At 46.0% G+C, this 14,339-nt stretch overlaps 7 non-coding genes across 7 annotated transcripts; all 7 read left to right on the top strand.

The window, feature by feature from the left end:
- Positions 1-1,708: 1,708 nt before the first annotated feature.
- trnal-aag (transfer RNA leucine (anticodon AAG)) lies at positions 1,709-1,790 on the top strand. Its single transcript has one exon. It is a non-coding gene; the product is annotated as a tRNA-Leu (tRNA).
- A 1,125-nt stretch (positions 1,791-2,915) lies between these two features.
- trnav-uac (transfer RNA valine (anticodon UAC)) lies at positions 2,916-2,988 on the top strand. Its single transcript has one exon. It is a non-coding gene; the product is annotated as a tRNA-Val (tRNA).
- Positions 2,989-4,653: 1,665 nt separating this feature from the next.
- Positions 4,654-4,735, top strand: trnal-aag (transfer RNA leucine (anticodon AAG)). Its single transcript has one exon. It is a non-coding gene; the product is annotated as a tRNA-Leu (tRNA).
- Positions 4,736-5,861: 1,126 nt separating this feature from the next.
- trnav-uac (transfer RNA valine (anticodon UAC)) lies at positions 5,862-5,934 on the top strand. The gene has a single exon. It is a non-coding gene; the product is annotated as a tRNA-Val (tRNA).
- Positions 5,935-7,599: 1,665 nt separating this feature from the next.
- Positions 7,600-7,681, top strand: trnal-uag (transfer RNA leucine (anticodon UAG)). The gene has a single exon. It is a non-coding gene; the product is annotated as a tRNA-Leu (tRNA).
- A 1,144-nt stretch (positions 7,682-8,825) lies between these two features.
- On the top strand, positions 8,826-8,898 carry trnav-uac (transfer RNA valine (anticodon UAC)). Its single transcript has one exon. It is a non-coding gene; the product is annotated as a tRNA-Val (tRNA).
- Positions 8,899-11,770: 2,872 nt separating this feature from the next.
- Positions 11,771-11,843, top strand: trnav-uac (transfer RNA valine (anticodon UAC)). Its single transcript has one exon. It is a non-coding gene; the product is annotated as a tRNA-Val (tRNA).
- The last annotated feature ends 2,496 nt before the right edge of the window (positions 11,844-14,339 follow it).

Here is a 14,339-nt window from a genome sequence, read left to right as displayed (position 1 = left end):
TCTGTTTAATTACAGGAGACAGGTAGAGGGTTGCATGTGTGTTTCTGTGTATACCTGCTCAATGACAGGAGACAAATTGGGTGTCAAGGATTGTGTATGCGTGTGTGTGTGTTCCTGTGTATATCTGTTTAATGGCAGAAAACAATGTGGTAGTGAAGGGGTTTGTGTGTGTTTCTGTGTATATCTGTTTACTTGCAGGAGACAGTGTGGTGGTGAAGGGTTGTGTGTGTGTGTTTCTGTGTTTGTCTATTTAAAGGCAAGAGACAGGGGGATGGTGTCGAGATGTGTGTGTGTTTCTTTTTATACCTGTTTAATTGCCGGTGAGTGTGTGATAGTGAGCGTGTGTGGATGTGTTTCTGTGTAGATCTGTGTAACGGCAGGAGACAGTGTGGTCCTGAATGATTGTGTGTGTGTTTCTGTGTATATTTGTTTAATGGCAGAAAACAATGTGGTAGTGAAGGGTTGTGTGTGTCTGTGTGTCTGTTATATTTGTTTAATGGCAGGAGATAGGAAGGTGGTTCAGAGATTTGTGTGTGTTTCAGTGTATATCTTTTTATTGTTCGGAGGCAAGGTGTTGGTGCAGGGTCGTGTGTGTATATGTGCTTCTGTGTATATCTGCTTGATAGCGTGAGACAACGTGTCGGTGGAGGCTTGTGTTTTGTGTTTTAGTGTATATCTGATTACTGGCAAGAAACAGGGTTTTGGTGGAGAGTTGTGTGTGTTTCTGTGTATATCGACTTAATGGAAGGAGATAGTGTGATGATGGAGGATTTTGTGTGTGTTTCTACATGTATCTGCTGATTGGCAGGAGACAGGGGAGTAATGGAAGGTTGTGTGCTGGTGTTTCTGTCTACAACAGTTGAATAACAGGAGACTGGTATTGGTGCAGGTTGGTGTGTATGTTTTTCTGCATTTTACGTTAACCGTGCAATTTCCTGCAGAGACGTTCACACCTGGAAACGAGCCACATGGATAATAAATGAGTTGGAAACGTGTTGGAACTGAGTTGAAAGAGTGTCTTTTTTTAACGTTTTCAAGATGTCAATTACGCTGAACAGCAACGAGGTATTGGAAACAGAAAGGTGAAAGGTGGATTGGCTTCAAATTTTAGTGCTGGAAGCCACTGAGCCGCAGGACGGGCGTCGGCAGCTTGTATTCTGTAGTGTAGCGGTCATCACATTCTCCTAACACGCGAAAAGTCCCATATTCGAGACTGGGCAGAAACTGCTTTGTTCTTCAACTGCAGCCTTTGACATAGACAAGAACAGAGTTTTCTTGCTTGCTTTCCCATCTGCAAACCTGCCTTCGAATTTGCATGAACAAATCTGCTCTCGTAGTGAAATGCAATGCAATTCCATTTACTTACAGCAATGGGTGAAATCATTGAGCAAAGCAAGAATCGAAATTGCAGTAATGTCAAGTAGCTCATGGTAATTTGACCCAATCATAACCGATCGAATATTCTCACGCACTCACAGATACATTTGTAGCTGAATCCAGTCTGAGAAGATAGACTCAGCTTACCAGTGAATTTTGTCTGGATTGATGGGCTATCGTTAACTGCTGAGAAATTGATATTGCAGACGGGCACATCCGAGCAGCTGTGCGAGTCGGAGAGGGATCATGGAACCCTTTTCACGTGAGTTGACATCTGTTGTTATGCAGGAGCACAATTGGAAGTGCAAGAAGATGGGGACACGGGCGTGTTGGTAGTGTGGCCGAGCGGTCTAAGGCGCTGGATTAAGGCTCCAGTCTCGTTAGAGGCGTGAGTTCGAATCCCACCGCTGCCTTTTCTGCTGCACAGCTGCTTTAAATGCTGTTTCAATCCCTGCTGCATTTCTGTTCAAAACAGAAGGAAAATGGGTTTGCTTCCCGGGGAATTGACTGCGGTGTGGGAAAGTGTCGAATTTTCCAAAGAGTCTGTGCTGTCATGATCGTGTTCGCCTCCCGCGCGGAAAATCGCCAGCAGCTCTACTGTTGCTATCTGTTCCAGGCAAGTGGAGCTTTTACTGGAACCGAATGGAGACTGTTATTTCATCGTTGTTGCGAAACAGAGTCCTACGGTGACTCGACTCGTCGTTATTTGGTTTTCTGGCCAATGAGAAAATCGTTCCAATGTATTTCGATGTCATATGTCAGTGAATTTCTCCCACTTCCTTCATTTCCGTCCTGGAGTCATCGGAAGGGAAAGGTAATCTAATCGAGACTGTGATTGGTGAAATTCACTTTTTCTGGCCCATTCTTATTATGTTCTTTCTTTGTCTCTTTGCAGCATTGTCTGGGAAGTGGTGGTGCACTCAGGCTCCAGTATGTTGGAAAGAGTAGTTTGGAATTGCCCTGTTGTTAGTTGAGTGATTACTTTATGGCTCATGCCCCCGAACTGTCTCACATTTAGCATTCATGCATCTCTGTGTCTGAAAATGCATTTGGTTTTCCAGTTTTGTTTGTGTTCCGTGTTAAATGCTTTCTGTTTTAAGATTCGCTCAATACATTACGAATGAACAGTGTTTCTGAGGTAACTTCCAGCTGCAAAAATCCTCAACTGAGAATCTAGGAAACTTTCACGGAGTATGGTCAGTCGGAGCAAAAATAAGGATGTCGTTCGTTCCTGCAGTGTTTCACAATGCTACCTTTCCCGTGAGCAGTCGAACAGACTAAATGATTTTGCCACAGACTGCGACGGTAAGCTCCGCAAAAACGTAATTCTTTAAAGCAGGTGTAAGCAACACAACGTTATTGGGGGACACCGCGTGGAAACAGATACTTCGGTGTATCTCGTCCATGCTCACCACATAGCCAAAATTAAACAAGTCCCATTAAACAACGAGCTCATGGAAACAGAAAGGTGAAAGGTAGAATGGCTTCAACTTTCAGTGCTGGATGCCACTGAGCTGCAGCGAGGCTGACCGAGGCTTGTTTCTGTAGTGTAGTGGTTATCACGTTCGCCTTACACGCGAAAGGTCCCCAGTTCGAAACTGGGCAGAAACTGCTTTGCTCTTCAACTGCAGCCTTTGACGTAGAAAAGAACGGTGCTTTCTTGCTTGCTTTCCCATGTGCAAACCTGCCTTCGAGTTTGCTTGAATCAATCTTCTCTCGGAGTGCAATGCAATGCAACTCCATTTACTTACAGTGCAAAGCATTGTAAAGTTTTTCTCCAAGCTGGTTCTGATCATATGCCATTCTGTTTGAGAGTGTAGTTACCCCCTTCTGATCCTTCCACGAAAAGCATTACCGCATTCGCATTCCTTGCGCAGGCGGCCCGGTTCAAAGACAGGGAAGAAGCTGATGCGCTGGTGTCACAGCGCACCACGGATTCCTCAACTAGTCTGTCTGTCAAATGTATCCCAAAGTCGTCTCTGAAAGACCTCATTTGGAAGGTGTCTGTCGTTATTCAACGTGCGAGAATTGGCACCAGAGGTCCTGAATCATGTTTTGGAGCAGTTCGCACGTTAGTGGCTCATTCAATCAGCAACAGCAATGAAAGAAATTACACTCTCAGAGGAACCTCTGGACCTGCGCTTTCCTAGCGTCGCTAGTATTAAGGTGCGCCCCGAGATCTAAGCCACGTTGGAACTGAAACGGAGGAATCGGCAGAGAGGCTACAGAATGACGTCGCATCCATTTGGTTTTCTTTAAATCACTGACGAGCAGGAAAATGTAAACGGGGAGGGCGAGTGGGGAAGTGAGGCAGTTGCAGCTCTGGAGAAAGTCCTTCTTTGTGATTCACTCAGCAACCAGAGACGTGAAGGTGACTCAGGCGTGAGAGCTCTTCACATCGTGAACAAAAAGCAATCAAGGGCAGTTAGCACCTCTTCCGGAGTGGGTGTGGGGTGAGGTAATTACCTTTTGACTTCTGTGACTATGTTCAGAAACTGCCTTTTGGATTGAGGTGAACAGAAACTGCATTTCTAAAAAGCACCATGGAATTTGTTCAACTTTATTGAGTCGCTTTTTCTCATCGATTCCCACACAGGTTTCCAACTCAGTTGGTATCCATGAGGCTCATGTCCAGGTGTGATAATCTCTGCAGCAAATTGCACGGTTAAGGTAAAAGGCAAGGAAAGTGGCATCTCGAACCGGGCCCGAGGTCAGAGCATCCTGTCAATGTAATCAGTCGTTCTCGGATTGTAATGCTACCTCCGGTTTTAGGGTGGAACATTCTTTGGGAACCTTATTCTGCAAAACAGACACAGTGACTGAAACTATGCTGCACGGTATGATTTGGGACACGGCCTGCTCAGCTTTGTGCATTTTCCCTGTGGTCCGGTGTGTTTCATGTTCCGTGTAAACGTGAAAGTTGTCCTGTTTCGAGCAATGGGTGAAATCATTGAGCAAAGCAAGAATCGAAATATGCAGTAATGTCAAGTAGCTCATGGTAATTTGACCCAATCATAACCGATCGAATATTCTCACGCACTCACAGATACATTTGTAGCTGAATCCAGTCTGAGAAGATAGACTCAGCTTACCAGTGATTTTTGTCTGGATTGATGGGCTATCGTTAACTGCTGAGAAATTGATATTGTAGACGGGCACATCCGAGCAGCTGTGCGAGTCGGAGAGGGATCATGGAACCCTTTTCACGTGAGTTGACATCTGTTGTTATGCAGGAGCACAATTGGAAGTGCAAGAAGATGGGGACACGGGCGTGTTGGTAGTGTGGCCGAGCGGTCTAAGGCGCTGGATTAAGGCTCCAGTCTCGATAGAGGCGTGGGTTCGAATCCCACCGCTGCCTTTTCTGCTGCACAGCTGCTTTAAATGCTGTTTCAATCCCTGCTGCATTTCTGTTCAAAACAGAAGGAAAATGGGTTTGCTTCCCGGAAAATTGACTGCGGTGTGGGAAAGTGTCGAATTTTCCAAAGAGTCTGTGCTGTCATGATCGTGTTCGCCTCCCGCGCGGAAAATCGCCTAGCAGCTCGACTGTTGCTTTCTGTTCCAGGCAAGTGGAGCTTTTACTGGAACCGAATGGAGACTGTTATTTCATCGTTGTTGCGAAACAGAGTCCTACGGTGACTCGACTCGTCGTTATTTGGTTTTCTGGCCAATGAGAAAATCGTTCCAATGTATTTCGATGTCATATGTCAGTGAATTTCTCCCACTTCCTTCATTTCCGTCCTGGAGTCATCGGAAGGGAAAGGTAATCTAATCGAGACTGTGATTGGTGAAATTCACTTTTTCTGGCCCATTCTTATTATGTTCTTTCTTTGTCTCTTTGCAGCATTGTCTGGGAAGTGGTGGTGCACTCAGGCTCCAGTATGTTTGAAGGAGTAGTTTGGAATTGCCCTGTTGTTAGTTGAGTGATTACTTTATGGCTCATGCCCCCGAACTGTCTCACATTTAACATTCATGCATCTCTGTGTCTGAAAATGCATTTGGTTTTCCAGTTTTGTTTGTGTTCCGTGTTAAATGCTTTCTGTTTTAAGATTCGCTCAATACATTACGAATGAACAGTGTTTCTGAGGTAACTTCCAGCTGCAAAAATCCTCAACTGAGAATCTAGGAAACTTTCACGGAGTATGGTCAGTCGGAGCAAAAATAAGGATGTCGTTCGTTCCTGCAGTGTTTCACAATGCTACCTTTCCCGTGAGCAGTCGAACAGACTAAATGATTTTGCCACAGACTGCGACGGTAAGCTCCGCAAAAACGTAATTCTTTAAAGCAGGTGTAAGCAACACAACGTTATTGGGGGACACCGCGTGGAAACAGATACTTCGGTGTATCTCGTCCATGCTCACCACATAGCCAAAATTAAACAAGTCCCATTAAACAACGAGCTCATGGAAACAGAAAGGTGAAAGGTAGAATGGCTTCAACTTTCAGTGCTGGATGCCACTGAGCTGCAGCGAGGCTGACCGAGGCTTGTTTCTGTAGTGTAGTGGTTATCACGTTCGCCTTACACGCGAAAGGTCCCCAGTTCGAAACTGGGCAGAAACTGCTTTGCTCTTCAACTGCAGCCTTTGACGTAGAAAAGAACGGTGCTTTCTTGCTTGCTTTCCCATGTGCAAACCTGCCTTCGAGTTTGCTTGAATCAATCTTCTCTCGGAGTGCAATGCAATGCAACTCCATTTACTTACAGTGCAAAGCATTGTAAAGTTTTTCTCCAAGCTGGTTCTGATCATATGCCATTCTGTTTGAGAGTGTAGTTAACCCCTTCTGATCCTTCCACGAAAAGCATTACCGCATTCGCATTCCTTGCGCAGGCGGCCCGGTTCAAAGACAGGGAAGAAGCTGATGCGCTGGTGTCACAGCGCACCACGGATTCCTCAACTAGTCTGTCTGTCAAATGTATCCCAAAGTCGTCTCTGAAAGACCTCATTTGGAAGGTGTCTGTCGTTATTCAACGTGCGAGAATTGGCACCAGAGGTCCTGAATCATGTTTTGGAGCAGTTCGCACGTTAGTGGCTCATTCAATCAGCAACAGCAATGAAAGAAATTACACTCTCAGAGGAACCTCTGGACCTGCGCTTTCCTAGCGTCGCTAGTATTAAGGTGCGCCCCGAGATCTAAGCCACGTTGGAACTGAAACGGAGGAATCGGCAGAGAGGCTACAGAATGACGTCGCATCCATTTGGTTTTCTTTAAATCACTGACGAGCAGGAAAATGTAAACGGGGAGGGCGAGTGGGGAAGTGAGGCAGTTGCAGCTCTGGAGAAAGTCCTTCTTTGTGATTCACTCAGCAACCAGAGACGTGAAGGTGACTCAGGCGTGAGAGCTCTTCACATCGTGAACAAAAAGCAATCAAGGGCAGTTAGCACCTCTTCCGGAGTGGGTGTGGGGTGAGGTAATTACCTTTTGACTTCTGTGACTATGTTCAGAAACTGCCTTTTGGATTGAGGTGAACAGAAACTGCATTTCTAAAAAGCACCATGGAATTTGTTCAACTTTATTGAGTCGCTTTTTCTCATCGATTCCCACACAGGTTTCCAACTCAGTTGGTATCCATGAGGCTCATGTCCAGGTGTGATAATCTCTGCAGCAAATTGCACGGTTAAGGTAAAAGGCAAGGAAAGTGGCATCTCGAACCGGGCCCGAGGTCAGAGCATCCTGTCAATGTAATCAGTCGTTCTCGGATTGTAATGCTACCTCCGGTTTTAGGGTGGAACATTCTTTGGGAACCTTATTCTGCAAAACAGACACAGTGACTGAAACTATGCTGCACGGTATGATTTGGGACACGGCCTGCTCAGCTTTGTGCATTTTCCCTGTGGTCCGGTGTGTTTCATGTTCCGTGTAAACGTGAAAGTTGTCCTGTTTCGAGCAATGGGTGAAATCATTGAGCAAAGCAAGAATCGAAATATGCAGTAATGTCAAGTAGCTCATGGTAATTTGACCCAATCATAACCGATCGAATATTCTCACGCACTCACAGATACATTTGTAGCTGAATCCAGTCTGAGAAGATAGACTCAGCTTACCAGTGATTTTTGTCTGGATTGATGGGCTATCGTTAACTGCTGAGAAATTGATATTGTAGACGGGCACATCCGAGCAGCTGTGCGAGTCGGAGAGGGATCATGGAACCCTTTTCACGTGAGTTGACATCTGTTGTTATGCAGGAGCACAATTGGAAGTGCAAGAAGATGGGGACACGGGCGTGTTGGTAGTGTGGCCGAGCGGTCTAAGGCGCTGGATTTAGGCTCCAGTCTCGATAGAGGCGTGGGTTCGAATCCCACCGCTGCCTTTTATGCTGAACAGCTCCAACGGCACAGCTGCTTTAAATTCTGTTTCAATCCCTGCTGCATTTCTGTTCAAAACAGAAGAAAAATGGGTTTGCTTCCCGGGGAATTGACTGCGGTGTGGGAAAGTGCCGAATTTTCCAAAGTGTCTGGGCTGTCATGATCGTGTTCGCCTCCCGCGCGGAAAATCGCCAGCAGCTCGACTGTTGCTTTCTGTTCCAGGCAAGTGGAGCTTTTACTGGAACCGAATGGAGACTGTTATTTCATCGTTGTTGCGAAACAGAGTCCTACGGTGACTCGACTCGGCTCGTCGTTATTTGGTTTTCTGGCCAATGAGAAAATCGTTCCAATGTATTTCGATGTCATATGTTAGTGAATTTCTCCCACTTCCTTCATTTCCGTCCTGGAGTCATCGGAAGGGAAAGGTAATCTAATCGAGACTGTGATTGGTGAAATTCACTTTTTCTGGCCCATTCTTATTATGTTCTTTCTTTGTCTCTTTGCAGCATTGTCTGGGAAGTGGTGGTGCACTCAGGCTCCAGTATGTTTGAAGGAGTAGTTTGGAATTGCCCTGTTGTTAGTTGAGTGATTACTTTATGGCTCATGCCCCCGAACTGTCTCACATTTAACATTCATGCATCTCTGTGTCTGAAAATGCATTTGGTTTTCCAGTTTTGTTTGTGTTCCGTGTTAAATGCTTTCTGTTTTAAGATTCGCTCAATACATTACGAATGAACAGTGTTTCTGAGGTAACTTCCAGCTGCAAAAATCCTCAACTGAGAATCTAGGAAACTTTCACGGAGTATGGTCAGTCGGAGCAAAAATAAGGATGTCGTTCGTTCCTGCAGTGTTTCACAATGCTACCTTTCCCGTGAGCAGTCGAACAGACTAAATGATTTTGCCACAGACTGCGACGGTAAGCTCCGCAAAAACGTAATTCTTTAAAGCAGGTGTAAGCAACACAACGTTATTGGGGGACACCGCGTGGAAACAGATACTTCGGTGTATCTCGTCCATGCTCACCACATAGCCAAAATTAAACAAGTCCCATTAAACAACGAGCTCATGGAAACAGAAAGGTGAAAGGTAGAATGGCTTCAACTTTCAGTGCTGGATGCCACTGAGCTGCAGCGAGGCTGACCGAGGCTTGTTTCTGTAGTGTAGTGGTTATCACGTTCGCCTTACACGCGAAAGGTCCCCAGTTCGAAACTGGGCAGAAACTGCTTTGCTCTTCAACTGCAGCCTTTGACGTAGAAAAGAACGGTGCTTTCTTGCTTGCTTTCCCATGTGCAAACCTGCCTTCGAGTTTGCTTGAATCAATCTTCTCTCGGAGTGCAATGCAATGCAACTCCATTTACTTACAGTGCAAAGCATTGTAAAGTTTTTCTCCAAGCTGGTTCTGATCATATGCCATTCTGTTTGAGAGTGTAGTTACCCCCTTCTGATCCTTCCACGAAAAGCATTACCGCATTCGCATTTCTTGCGCAGGCGGCCCGGTTCAAAGACAGGGAAGGAGCTGATGCGCTGGTGTCACAGCGCACCACGGATTCCTCAACTAGTCTGTCTGTCAAATGTATCCCAAAGTCGTCTCTGAAAGACCTCATTTGGAAGGTGTCTGTCGTTATTCAACGTGCGAGAATTGGCACCAGAGGTCCTGAATCATGTTTTGGAGCAGTTCGCACGTTAGTGGCTCATTCAATCAGCAACAGCAATGAAAGAAATTACACTCTCAGAGGAACCTCTGGACCTGTGCTTTCATAGCGTCGCTAGTATTAAGGTGCGCCCCGAGATCTAAGCCACGTTGGAACTGAAACGGAGGAATCGGCAGAGAGGCTACAGAATGACGTCGCATCCATTTGGTTTTCTTTAAATCACTGACGAGCAGGAAAATGTAAACGGGGAGGGCGAGTGGGGAAGTGTGGCAGTTGCAGCTCTGGTGAAACTCCTTCTTTGTGATTCACTCAGCAACCAGAGACGTGAAGGTGACTCAGGCGTGAGAGCTCTTCACATCGTGAACAAAAAGCAATCAAGGGCAGTTAGCACCTCTTCCGGAGTGGGGGTGGGGTGAGGTAATTACCTTTTGACTTCTGTGACTATGTTCAGAAACTGCCTTTTGGATTGAGGTGAACAGAAACTGCATTTCTAAAAAGCACCATGGAATTTGTTAAACTTTATTGAGTCGCTTTTTCTCATCGATTCCCACACAGGTTTCCAACTCAGTTGGTATCCATGAGGCTCATGTCCAGGTGTGATAATCTCTGCAGCAAATTGCACGGTTAAGGTAAAAGGCAAGGAAAGTGGCATCTCGAACCGGGCCCGAGGTCAGAGCATCCTGTCACTGTAATCAGTCGTTCTCGGATTGTAATGCTACCTCCGGTTTTAGGGTGGAACATTCTTTGTGAACCTTATTCTGCAAAACAGACACAGTGACTGAAACTATGCTGCACGGTATGATTTGGGACACGGCCTGCTCAGCTTTGTGCATTTTCCCTGTGGTCCGGTGTGTTTCATGTTCCGTGTAAACGTGAAAGTTGTCCTGTTTCGAGCAATGGGTGAAATCATTGAGCAAAGCAAGAATCGAAATATGCAGTAATGTCAAGTAGCTCATGGTAATTTGACCCAATCATAACCGATCGAATATTCTCACGCACTCACAGATACATTTGTAGCTGAATCCAGTCTGAGAAGATAGACTCAGCTTACCAGTGATTTTTGTCTGGATTGATGGGCTATCGTTAACTGCTGAGAAATTGATATTGTAGACGGGCACATCCGAGCAGCTGTGCGAGTCGGAGAGGGATCATGGAACCCTTTTCACGTGAGTTGACATCTGTTGTTATGCAGGAGCACAATTGGAAGTGCAAGAAGATGGAGACCCGGGCGTGTTGGTAGTGTGGCCGAGCGGTCTAAGACGCTGGGTTAAGGCTCCAGTCTCGATAGAGGCGTGGGTTCGAATCCCACCGCTGCCTTTTCTGCTGCACAGCTGCTTTAAATGCTGTTTCAATCCCTGCTGCATTTCTGTTCAAAACAGAAGAAAAATGGGTTTGCTTCCCGGGGAATTGACTGCGGTGTGGGAAAGTGCCGAATTTTCCAAAGTGTCTGTGCTGTCATGATCGTGTTCGCCTCCCGCGCGGAAAATCGCCAGCAGCTCTACTGTTGCTTTCTGTTCCAGGCAAGTGGAGCTTTTACTGGAACCGAATGGAGACTGTTATTTCATCGTTGTTGCGAAACAGAGTCCTACGGTGACTCGACTCGTCGTTATTTGGTTTTCTGGCCAATGAGAAAATCGTTCCAATGTATTTCGATGTCATATGTTAGTGAATTTCTCCCACTTCCTTCATTTCCGTCCTGGAGTCATCGGAAGGGAAAGGTAATCTAATCGAGACTGTGATTGGTGAAATTCACTTTTTCTGGCCCATTCTTATTATGTTCTTTCTTTGTCTCTTTGCAGCATTGTCTGGGAAGTGGTGGTGCACTCAGGCTCCAGTATGTTGGAAAGAGTAGTTTGGAATTGCCCTGTTGTTAGTTGAGTGATTACTTTATGGCTCATGCCCCCGAACTGTCTCACATTTAGCATTCATGCATCTCTGTGTCTGAAAATGCATTTGGTTTTCCAGTTTTGTTTGTGTTCCGTGTTAAATGCTTTCTGTTTTAAGATTCGCTCAATACATTATGAATTAACAGGGTTTCTGAGGTAACTTCCAGCTGCAAAAATCCTCAACTGAGAATCTAGGAAACTTTCACGGAGTATGGTCAGTCGGAGCAAAAGCAAGGAAGTCGTTCGTTTCTGCAGTGTTTCACAATGCTACCTTTCCCGTGAGCAGTCGAACAGACTAAATGATTTTGCCACAGACTGCGACGGTAAGCTCCGCAAAAACGTAATTCTTTAAAGCAGGCGTAAGCAACACAACGTTATTGGGGGACACCGCGTGGAAACAGATACTTCGGTGTATCTCGTCCATGCTCACCACATAGCCAAAATTAAACAAGTCCCATTAAACAACGAGCTCATGGAAACAGAAAGGTGAAAGGTAGAATGGCTTCAACTTTCAGTGCTGGATGCCACTGAGCTGCAGCGAGGCTGACCGAGGCTTGTTTCTGTAGTGTAGTGGTCATCACGTTCGCCTTACACGCGAAAGGTCCCCAGTTCGAAACTGGGCAGAAACTGCTTTGCTCTTCAACTGCAGCCTTTGACGTAGAAAAGAACGGTGCTTTCTTGCTTGCTTTCCCATGTGCAAACCTGCCTTCGAGTTTGCTTGAATCAATCTTCTCTCGGAGTGCAATGCAATGCAACTCCATTTACTTACAGTGCAAAGCATTGTAAAGTTTTTCTCCAAGCTGGTTCTGATCATATGCCATTCTGTTTGAGAGTGTAGTTACCCCCTTCTGATCCTTCCACGAAAAGCATTACCGCATTCGCATTCCTTGCGCAGGCGGCCCGGTTCAAAGACAGGAAAGAAGCTGATGCGCTGGTGTCACAGCGCACCACGGATTCCTCAACTAGTCTGTCTGTCAAATGTATCCCAAAGTCGTCTCTGAAAGACCTCATTTGGAAGGTGTCTTTCGTTATTCAACGTGCGAGAATTGGCACCAGAGGTCCTGAATCATGTTTTGGAGCAGTTCGCACGTTAGTCGCTCATTCAATCAGCAACAGCAATGAAAGAAATTACACTCTCAGAGGAACCTCTGGACCTGTGCTTTCATAGCGTCGCTAGTATTAAGGTGCGCCCCGAGATCTAAGCCACGTTGGAACTGAAACGGAGGAATCGGCAGAGAGGCTACAGAATGACGTCGCATCCATTTGGTTTTCTTTAAATCACTGACGAGCAGGAAAATGTAAACGGGGAGGGCGAGTGGGGAAGTGAGGCAGTTGCAGCTCTGGAGAAAGTCCTTCTTTGTGATTCACTCAGCAACCAGAGACGTGAAGGTGACTCAGGCGTGAGAGCTCTTCACATCGTGAACAAAAAGCAATCAAGGGCAGTTAGCACCTCTTCCGGAGTGGGGGTGGGGTGAGGTAATTACCTTTTGACTTCTGTGACTATGTTCAGAAACTGCCTTTTGGATTGAGGTGAACAGAAACTGCATTTCTAAAAAGCACCATGGAATTTGTTAAACTTTATTGAGTCGCTTTTTCTCATCGATTCCCACACAGGTTTCCAACTCAGTTGGTATCCATGAGGCTCATGTCCAGGTGTGATAATCTCTGCAGCAAATTGCACGGTTAAGGTAAAAGGCAAGGAAAGTGGCATCTCGAACCGGGCCCGAGGTCAGAGCATCCTGTCAATGTAATCAGTCGTTCTCGGATTGTAATGCTACCTCCGGTTTTAGGGTGGAACATTCTTTGTGAACCTTATTCTGCAAAACAGACACAGTGACTGAAACTATGCTGCACGGTATGATTTGGGACACGGCCTGCTCAGCTTTGTGCATTTTCCCTGTGGTCCGGTGTGTTTCATGTTCCGTGTAAACGTGAAAGTTGTCCTGTTTCGAGCAATGGGTGAAATCATTGAGCAAAGCAAGAATCGAAATTGCAGTAATGTCAAGTAGCTCATGGTAATTTGACCCAATCATAACCGATCGAATATTCTCACGCACTCACAGATACATTTGTAGCTGAATCCAGTCTGAGAAGATAGACTCAGCTTACCAGTGATTTTTGTCTGGATTGATGGGCTATCGTTAACTGCTGAGAAATTGATATTGTAGACGGGCACATCCGAGCAGCTGTGCGAGTCGGAGAGGGATCATGGAACCCTTTTCACGTGAGTTGACATCTGTTGTTATGCAGGAGCACAATTGGAAGTGCAAGAAGATAGGGACCCGGGCGTGTTGGTAGTGTGGCCGAGCGGTCTAAGGCGCTGGATTAAGGCACCAGTCTCGATAGAGGCGTGGGTTCGAATCCCACCGCTGCCTTTTCTGCTGAACAGCTCCAACGGCACAGCTGCTTTAAATTCTGTTTCAATCCCTGCTGCTTTTCTGTTCAAAACAGAAGAAAAATGGGTTTGCTTCCCGGCGAATTGACTGCGGTGTGGGAAAGTGCCGAATTTTCCAAAGTGTCTGTGCTGTCATGGTCGTGTTCGCCTCCCGCGTGGAAAATCGGCAGCAGCTCTACTGTTGCTTTCTGTTCCAGGCAAGTGGAGCTTTTACTGGAACCGAACGGAGACTGTTATTTCATCGTTGTTGCTTAAAAGAGTCCTACGGTGACTCGACTCGTCGTTATTTGGTTTTCTGGCCAATGAGAAAATCGTTCCAATGTATTTCGATGTCATATGTTAGTGAATTTCTACCACTTCCTTCATTTCCGTCCTGGAGTCATCGGAAGGGAAAGGTAATCTAATCGAGACTGTGATTGGTGAAATTCACTTTTTCTGGCCCATTCTTATGATGTTCTTTCTTTGTCTCTTTGCAGCATTGTCTGGGAAGTGGTGGTGCACTCAGGCTCCAGTATGTTTGAAGGAGTAGTTTGGAATTGCCTGTCACAGTGCTTTTTAGATAGTGTCAGAGAGTGTCACAGTGTGTCTCAGAGAGTGTCACAGTGTTGTCAGAGAGTGTCATAGTGTGTTTCATAGAATGTCAGAGAGTGTCACAATGTGTCCCACAGAGAGACCGAGTGTGTCAGAGTGTGTCACAGTGCATCTCAAATTGTCAGAGAGGGTCCCAATG

The sequence above is a fragment of the Chiloscyllium punctatum genome, chromosome 14, assembly GCF_047496795.1.
Source record: "Chiloscyllium punctatum isolate Juve2018m chromosome 14, sChiPun1.3, whole genome shotgun sequence".
NCBI lineage: Eukaryota > Metazoa > Chordata > Chondrichthyes > Orectolobiformes > Hemiscylliidae > Chiloscyllium > Chiloscyllium punctatum.
Note: the sequence above shows the minus strand (reverse complement) of the source record. Positions and strands in the feature narration are given on the sequence as shown.